The following is a 9,237-nucleotide window of genomic DNA, read 5'->3' on the forward strand; positions in this document are numbered from 1 at the left end:
GAACAATAACCAGCTATATCCAGAAATAAATCTCCAAGGAAGAGGTGTTAGGGATCTCAGCTGAATAAAATCACCTGGGATACAGGACTTGAGTTGGCCCAAGGATAAGGGGGTTGACTCCTTCCTTATTTCTTTTTGTTTTATTCACAGGCTTTTATATTCTCTCTCTCTCTCTCTCTCTCTCTCTCTCTCTCTCTCTCTCTCTCTCTCTCTCTCTCTCTCTCTCTCTCTCTCTCTTCGTATGTGTGTGTGTGTGTGTGTGTGTGTGTGTGTGTGTGTGTGTGTGTGTGTGTGTGTAATTTGTTGGCCCTACTTCTCTTCATCCTTAGGCAGAGAAGGATGATTGGATTCTACTACTACTACTACTAGTACTACTACTACTAATAATAATAATAATGATAATAATTTTTCTCTGTTCGTGTTCCTTTTTTTTTCATTTCTTTCCGTATATTTTTCATTTTCCCATTTCTCCTTTTTCTCTCTCTCTCTCATTCTCTTTCTTTTTTCTTTCACTGATTCGGCAGTGAGTTAATGAAAGGCAAGGTGTCTAATTGCAGTCTTTCATATCAGATCCACCTGCTCTCCTCGATGCAAATGTTGCTTGCGGACTTTGCACTCCAGATTTTAATAATATCCTTTGACGTGCATGTTTATATATATATATATATATATATATATATATATATATATATATATATATATATATATATATATATATATATATATATATATATATATATATATATATATATATATATATATATATATATATATATATATATATATATATATATATATACTTTCTATTTTAATAACTTCTTCGAAGGGTGAAATGTAGGCTTGTATTTACGCCGGTTAAGGAAGCCAAAGGTGGATGTTGTGTATATGTACAGCACACAACGACATATCTTGCTCTCGCGTTCCTGAACTTGATTCTTCTGAATTCTCAACTCTCTGGCATCGGCTGTCCTGCCATTGTCTGACTATATGTATCTGCGTTGTTTGCTTATCTCCTAATTCTACTGACTCAAAAATTCTTCGACTATCTTCCTTCTAAGATGGAACACATTCTATCCATTTCTCCTTTCTCTGAAATCTCCATTCTAGGAGATTTCAATGTCCACCACCACCTTTGGTGCTCCTCTTCTTTCACTGATCCACCTGGTGAACAAGCCTACATCTTTTCTATCCCTAATGACCTAGAGCAGCTTGTTCAGCACCCTACCCGTAACCCAGACCGCCTTGGAGAGAGCTCCAACATACTTGACCTCTTCCTTACAACTAATCCTTCTGCTTACACTGTTAATCTTTTCTCTCTGTTGGGCTCCACCGAACATAACTTTATTACCTTAACCTGTCCTATCGCTCCAGTACGGCCTGTGGACCCTCTGAAGAAACGTCGCCTGTGGCATTTTGGAGCTGAGGATTGGGAGGCCCTCAGACAGTACTTCTTTTATTAATTTCTCCCTTGAATGATCATTGCTTCTATGACCGGGGGCCATATGAGTGTGCCTTGCGCATTACGGAGGTTATTCTCTCGGACATGGAACCATACATTCCTTTATCATATCCTCTGACTAATGCAAGAAAGCCTTGGTTTAATCACGCTTGTTCTAATGCTGTCCGCAACAAGGAAAGGGCCTACAAAAGGTACCAGAGCCAACCCATCCCTGAATCACATCTTTTTTGTTTCTGTCTGGAATCGTGCTAAGTCTGTTCTTCGGTCTGCTAAAAATAATTTCATCCATACTACATGCTCTCAACTCTCCAACTCGAATTCTTCCCGCTCCTTCTGGCACCTTGCCAAAAATCTTTCTGACAACTTTACCTCATCATCCTTCCTTCCTCGTTTCCACTCTGATGGCTCCATAGCTAATTCTTCTACTGATTCAACAGATCTCTTCGCTCAGACTTTCTCCTCTACTTCCACTTTAGATAATTCCGGTGCTGTTCCTCCATCACTTCCCCCCTCTGACATCCTCATGGCTGACATTAAAATTTCCTCAACTGATGTATATTCTGCCAGCACTGGCCTCAATACTTACAAGGCATATGGGCCTGATGGCGTCTCTCCTGTTGTCCTCAAGACCTGTGCTTCTGTGTTTACACCCTGTCTAGGTAAACTCTTTCGCCTTTGTCTTTCAACATGTACCTTTCCTTCTTGCTGGAAGTTTGCTCTCATTCAGCCAGTCCCGAAGAAGGGTAACCATTCCCAACCCTCTAAATATCGTCCAGTTGTTTTAACATCCTGTGTTTCAAAAGTTTTTGAGTCTATTCTTAACAAAAAACTTTAAAGTATCTTTCCTATCACAACCTTCTTTCTGATCGTCAGAATGGGTTCCGTCACGGATGCTCCACTGGCGATCTTCTCACCTACCTTTCAGACTCCTGGTCATCCTCCTTTCGGGACTTTGGTGAAAGCTTTGCCATTGCACTTGACATTTCAAAGGTTTTTGATCGAGTCTCCATAAATCTTTAATTTCCAAACTGCCTTCTTACGGTTTCTATCTTTCTATCTATGCCTTCATCTACAGCTTCCTTTCTGGTCGTTCTATAGCTGCTGTTGTAGACAGCCATCGTTCTTCTGGATCTATCAAAAGTGGTGTACCTCAGGGCTCTGTCCTGTCACCAACTCTCTTCCTTTTATTCATGAATGATCTAAGCTGTACATCAAACCCTATCCACTCATACCCTGATGACTCCACCCTTCACCTTTCCATACGGTTTCTGCAATGTCCATCTCAGCAGTAACTTCAACAAAGAAGGGATGAGGCTATGACACAATGTCTAACTTGGCACGTATCTCTGACTGGGATAAAAATAATCTCATTGTTTTTAATGCATCAAAGACTCAGTTTTTACACCTATCAACCTGTCAAAATCTTCCACAGGAGTACCCACTAATGTTTAATAATATCCAGCTCAGTCCTGCATGATCCTTGAACTTGCTTGGGGATTCATTCACTCGGGATTTATCTTGGAAAGATCATACTGCATCTCTTGTAAAATCTGCTTCAGAGAGATTGGGTGCTAAGCCGACTCCGTGCCTTCTTTACCCCTGCACAGTTGTTGACTCTATACATGGGTTTTATTCGACCGTGTTTAGAGTACAACTCCCATGTGTGGGGAGGCTCCTCACATACAGCTCTTGTCAATAGAGTGGAGTCAAAGGCTTTTCGTCTCATCAACTCTCCTCCTCTTACTGGCTCCCTTCAACCTCTGCCTTTTCGCTGCACTGTTGCATCTTTACCTCTTTTCTATTGCTACTTCAATGGTCACTGCTCCTCTGAACTGTCTGCTTGCATTCCTCCACCTCTACAACGAGTGCGCCATCTAACAACAAACTCTCATCCCTTTTCTGTCCACCTCTCTAATGCAAGAGTTAACCGTTACTCCCAGTCCTTCATTTATGGAATGGGACAACTCTGGAACTGTCTCCCTCTGTCTGTATTTCCTACTTCCTATGATCTCCAGTTCTTCGAACGCAGTGTGTCCAGGCATCTCGAAATGAACGGATCTTGAATTTGGCTCACTTTTGTATTGTTTTTGTCTTTTTTCTTGGAAGGAACTGTGAATGCGGGCTCAGCCTTTGGTTCCTTGTTCCTCGCATAAAAAAACACCTCTTCCTTGGCGATTTATTTGTGGATATGGCTGCTTGATATCATTTTGAATGTTGTTTGTGCAGAGTATGGCTGTATTTGAAGGATTTAAGTTAGAATAGGATAGTAAGCCTAAGCAAAATGATTCGCTAAGGAGAAGTTGTTAGGAAGCTTCCTTACCTGACGAAAAAAGGGATCTTAAGGTGGCGACACACTAGACCAAAAGTGACTAACATGCGAGCCAGTTTTGCAAGCCAAAACGGCTAGCAGAGTTGAGTGTTCGTCACACTCGTGTGTTTTTGGGAGTCAGGAAATGGCTAACAGTGTCGTCTGCCTTGGCGCCTCGTGGTCATTTGTAAACAAACCATCACTGAGTACCTACTCCCTTTCCCTCAGTTTCTACAACCTCCTAACGTACTTTAGCAACTCCATAGCCACAAAGCAGTCTACTAGAGTTTACCTTGTCGCAGGATCCATATCAAAAAATGTTTTCTACTTGTTGTTTGGAAACAAAACAGACAGCCTCCGCGGGCTGGTCACCTGAGTGTCCGAATATTTATTTCATGTTACAAGAAAATAATAAAAGTGAATAAATACCACATGAATTAAATTGTATTTATGTAACAATTTTAGTTAAAGTTTCCTTCTATGAAAAACAGAATATTGTCTCACCAATTACAAAATTAATATAGGCTCATTTGAGTTTTAATCCCACCAACAAGCTGTGAGCGAGAATTGTTATCCACTTCACATAGCAAGCGAAAGCTCGGTCACCGTGAGTCAGTTTGGCCAGCGGGTCGCAAAACTGGCTCGCCTGTTAGCCACTTTTGTCCCAGTGTGACCCTGCCCTTAGTCTCAGCCCCTTCACTACTAAGATGCTTTCCTCTCTCTCTCTCTCTCTCTCTCTCTCTGTATGTGTGTGTGTGTGTGTGTGTGTGTGTGTGTGTGTGTGTGTGTTTAATGCAGAAAAGAGAAGATTGAATCCAAGTCCTGCAGAATTTGTTCCCAAAGAAAGAAAAAAGAAGGTAGGAAAGCAAAAATCGAGCTACATTCATCTTGATGTCTGAGCACATTGCATTTCTAGACGACTGGTGGTCATAGGCAGTGGGAAAGACAGACTGAGAAAGTCAGTTCCAGAGTTGACCCTCTGCACGCACTAAAGACTGAGAGTACCATATAACTCTTACAGTAGGAAGCTGGACCGACGAGAGGTGAGACTGTGTAGAGAGACGGGTGCTGCGTGTCCGCCATAATGGGAGAGGAATGCAAGGAGAGAGTTATTTCTTGCACTAAGGACTTGTGTATTTTCAGCAACTGCCGAATAAATAAATAAATATACCGAAAATCATTGTTATTATTTTTATTATTATTATTATTATTATTATTGTTGTTGTTGTTGTTATTATTATTACACACAAACATCAGACTATGCATCTAATAGCCACCATTCCTTCATTCACTCACCATTATCTCACACACACACACACACACACACACACACACACACACACACACATATCATCATCATCATCATCATCATCAGTGTATGCATTAACCACCACCATTCTTTCATTCACCCATCATTCATGCCTTCACACCCCCTTCCCTGAATAAAAGACATGCATAATTTACAACCCAGACATCGCGAAAATATTCATACTTTTCCTGACATTTGCATAACCTCGTGAAATCTGGAGAAAAGCTAAAGGGATGATTATAGTTGTTTGCCTTGGTGCGTCTCATCCTTGCCAGTGTTTACCCCGGTTTCTGTTTCCCTGTTTCTACTTCCGTCCTTATTTTACTCCGCTTTTCTAATTCACTTCTTACTCCTACTTTGGTTCCTGTTTCCTACTCCCTTTCCTACACCACTTCCTCTTTAGTAGGTCTTACTTCTACTCCTTTTCCCATACAAGATAGAACTTTGATTCCTACACCTCTTCCTACTCCACCACCTGCTCTCTTCCTGCTTTCTTCCTGCTCTCATCCTGTTCTCTTCCTGCTCTCTTCCTATTCTCTTCCTGCTCACTTCGTACTCTGGTTTACAGATGGGCCCCCTGCTTGTATCGCTGCCTGAATGCATAATACAAATATGCAGTGTCTTCGCGTGTGTGTGTGTGTGTGTGTGTGTGTGTGTGTAGAGGAAAATATGCTTCGTTATCCTCCTCCCTACAGTAACTTTTTTCTCTCTCTCAAAAAATGAATATTTTGTATCTATTTTTCCTCGATATTGCTTTTCTATTTCTTCATACCAGCTCTCGTTGCCACAGACTAAGATATTTATTTCTGAGTCGATTGGCATGAAACAATTGATACACCCCTCCCTTGCACCTCCAGACACCTCCTTGAGATTTCTTATATAGGTCTTTGAATTAACCTTATAGCACAAGAAGGGTAAAGGGACGAGTGGAGAATCTCAAAAATTTTGTATGAAGCCAAAGATGCCAAAACAACCATGTCAGAAAAGCAGGGGTTCAGTTCTGCATGAAGCCTGATTCGAAAGAGCTCTCTAGCCCGTTTCACAGGTACGAGAGAAAACGGATCGTGTGTCCAGCCTCTAATGGGTAACTATAGCAAAATAAATCTTTGGGAAATGTCATATATTTTGCTCGTATATGCGGTCTCTCTAGATTTTTACAGTAACTAGAATATTTTCACCTTAACTTGACCCAGGTTTATGTTGTTTTACAGCTTATTTCACGTAACTCAGTGGAAGAAAAAGACAGTGCTACAACTCTACATCTTTTCCATGGCACTTCTTCGTGACTAATGCATTATTTCAGTGTTAACCTTGTCTTAAATTTCGGTTTCATGATAGAGAGTGCAATTTTAGGCCAAGTTACAGTAAAAGCAGTATATTTGTAAGTATATTGACGATTTTGTATTTTTTGTTCCAGGCATGATTGATTGCCTTTTATTTCTACCTGTGTACGGACGTGTAAGTACTGTATTTTGTATTATTTGTTGCCCTACGGTATATTGTGTTATGTATTATACCTACCTCATGTGTAATTGGTGAGGAAGTTATTTTATTATTCTATCTATCTATCTATTGCCAGATGCCTCAATCCCGTTTGGGGTGGCCACAAACAAATCGCCTCCAAGTCGCCCTGTCCCCCTCCATCTCTGCCCTGCTCCCAACTCACACCCCCCTCTCTCATATACCTCTCCACCCCATCCCTCCATCTAATCCTCGGCCTCCCCCTTACTCTTCCCCCCTTCACCTCACTCATATACACTCTCTTCGTCAGTCTTTCACCCTCCATCCTCTCCACGTGGCCAAACCACCTCAGTGTGTTCCTCACAACGCTTCCTATCACATCCACATCCACACCACAACGCTCCTTTATATCCTCATTCGTCAGACTGTCTCTCCATGTGACTCTACAGGCTTCTCTTAAATAACTCATTTCCACTGCTCTCACTCTTGACTTGTGTCCTTCCAACAATGTCCAAGCTTCACTTCCGTACGTTAGAGTTGGTATCACAATACTGTCATGTAGTAACTTTTTCACTACCATGCTCACTTCCCTGTTTCTTATCACTGCTTTCAAAGAACCAGCAACCTTTCTTCCCTGCTGTACCCTTTCAAGCACTTCACCCTCCAAACCTCCATCCTTACTCATCACACCACCCAAGTACTTAAACGTACTCACATTTTCCAATTCCTCACCATCCAACCTCGCTGTACATTCACTGACTTCACCTCTCTCAAAGACCATCACTTTACTCTTCCCTACATTCACCTTTAGATTCCGTTTCTTACACACTCTCCCAGACTCATCCACCAAGCCATGCAGCTCCCCTTCGTTTTCACTCAACAACACAGTAATATCTGCAAACAATAGTACAGGGAGTTTCCAAACACTATCCTCTCTCACCAGGGCCACTTCAACATCCACTACCCTACCTTGTACCTCTTTTATTACCCCATCCATGTACAGATTGAACAACCAGGGAGACATGACACATCCCTGTTTCAACCCAACTTTCAAAGAGAAAAATTCACTTAGTTCACCATCCACACGCACTGCAGCCTTAGCACCATCGTACATACTCTTCACAGCATTCAACAACTTCCCATCTACTCCATATATTCTTAACACTTTCCACAATCCTTGTCTGTCCACCCTATCATATGCTTTCTCCAAATCCATGAAAGCCGCATACAACTTCTTTCCCTTCTCTAGAAACTTTTCCACTAAAGATCTAAGAATGAATATCTGATCTACACAACCCCTTCCCTTCCTAAAGCCTCCCTGTTCTTCTCCAACTAATTTATCTGTTCTTTCTCTAACTCTGTCAATAAGTATCCTACCATACACTTTTCCTTTTATACTAAGAAGACAAATGCCCCTATGATTACCACACACTTCTTTTTCCCCTTTTCCTTTGTACAAGTGAATAATTATACCTGACTTCCAATCCTCCGGGACTCTACCTTCCTCCCAGGCCAATCTGCACATCGTCCACATCCATTCTACTACTATCTCTCCCCCATGCTTCAGCATTTCACCACACACTCCATCAATTCCTGGGGCTTTCCCCGATTTAACTTTCTTCATTGTTTCCACAACTTCTATCCTACTGATTTCTTCCTGTCTTCTCACCTCCCTCCTTCTCCCAGCCATTCCCCAGCCACTTATACTCGTATTACTTCCATCCTCTATGTTCAACAATTCATTAAAGTGTTCTCTCCATCTGCTCACTTTTTCTCCCTTCTCCACTAGTAATCTACCATTTTTATCTTTCACTCCCTTGCTAACTTCACTTCCACCCTGTCTTACTCTTTTCACCTCTTTCCAGAACATTTTCTTACAGTCCCTCCACTTTACACTCATATTCCCTCCAAAACCCTCATCCACTCTATTCTTACTCTCTCTTACTAATCTTTTCACCTCTTTCTTTCTACATATAACTCTCTCTTCCGCCTCTCAGCTTCTTCCACGCCCCTATTTCTCATCCATTCATTGTATGCTTTCTTCTTTTGTGCCACAGCCTGTCTCACCTCTTCAGTTCACCACGCTGTTCCTTGCACCCCCCTCCGTCTTCTCTTCCTCCCACACACCACATCACATGCTGCACATATTTCTTCTGTAAATATCCTACACACACCTTCCACGTCTCCCGTCTGCTCCAATACATATTTGCCCAATCGTTCCTCCACTTCTCTCTTATACTCTGTCTTTTTCTCATCCTCTTGTAACCTTTCCACTCTCCTTGCAACTACTCCTTCCTCTCGTCTTTCCCTTCTTCTATTCCTCCATCTTACTTGAATTCTAATTCTGGCCACCACCAAGTAGTGGTCAGAAAGTCCACTTCCCCAGCCTCTATGAGCTCTTGCATCCATTACACATCTTCGCATCCTTTCATCCACACACACATAATCAATCATTGCCTTCCTTTCATTCAGTTCACCACCCACCCTTCTCATCACTCGCCATGTATACCTGTGGATCATTTTATGCCTGAAGAGGGTATTGGCTATTATTATTATTATTATTATTATTATTATTATTATTATTATTATTATTATTATTTTTACTCCTGTTATTATAAGTTATTATTATTATTATTTTTTTTTAATTATTATCCGTATTATTGTTGTTATTGTTGTTGTTGTTTTCTTACCCCTTCCCTC

This window comes from Coenobita brevimanus, chromosome 116 (genome assembly GCF_032717465.1).
Source record: "Coenobita brevimanus isolate Jiangsu-jjx chromosome 116, ASM3271746v2, whole genome shotgun sequence".
Classification (NCBI taxonomy): Eukaryota; Metazoa; Arthropoda; class Malacostraca; order Decapoda; family Coenobitidae; genus Coenobita; species Coenobita brevimanus.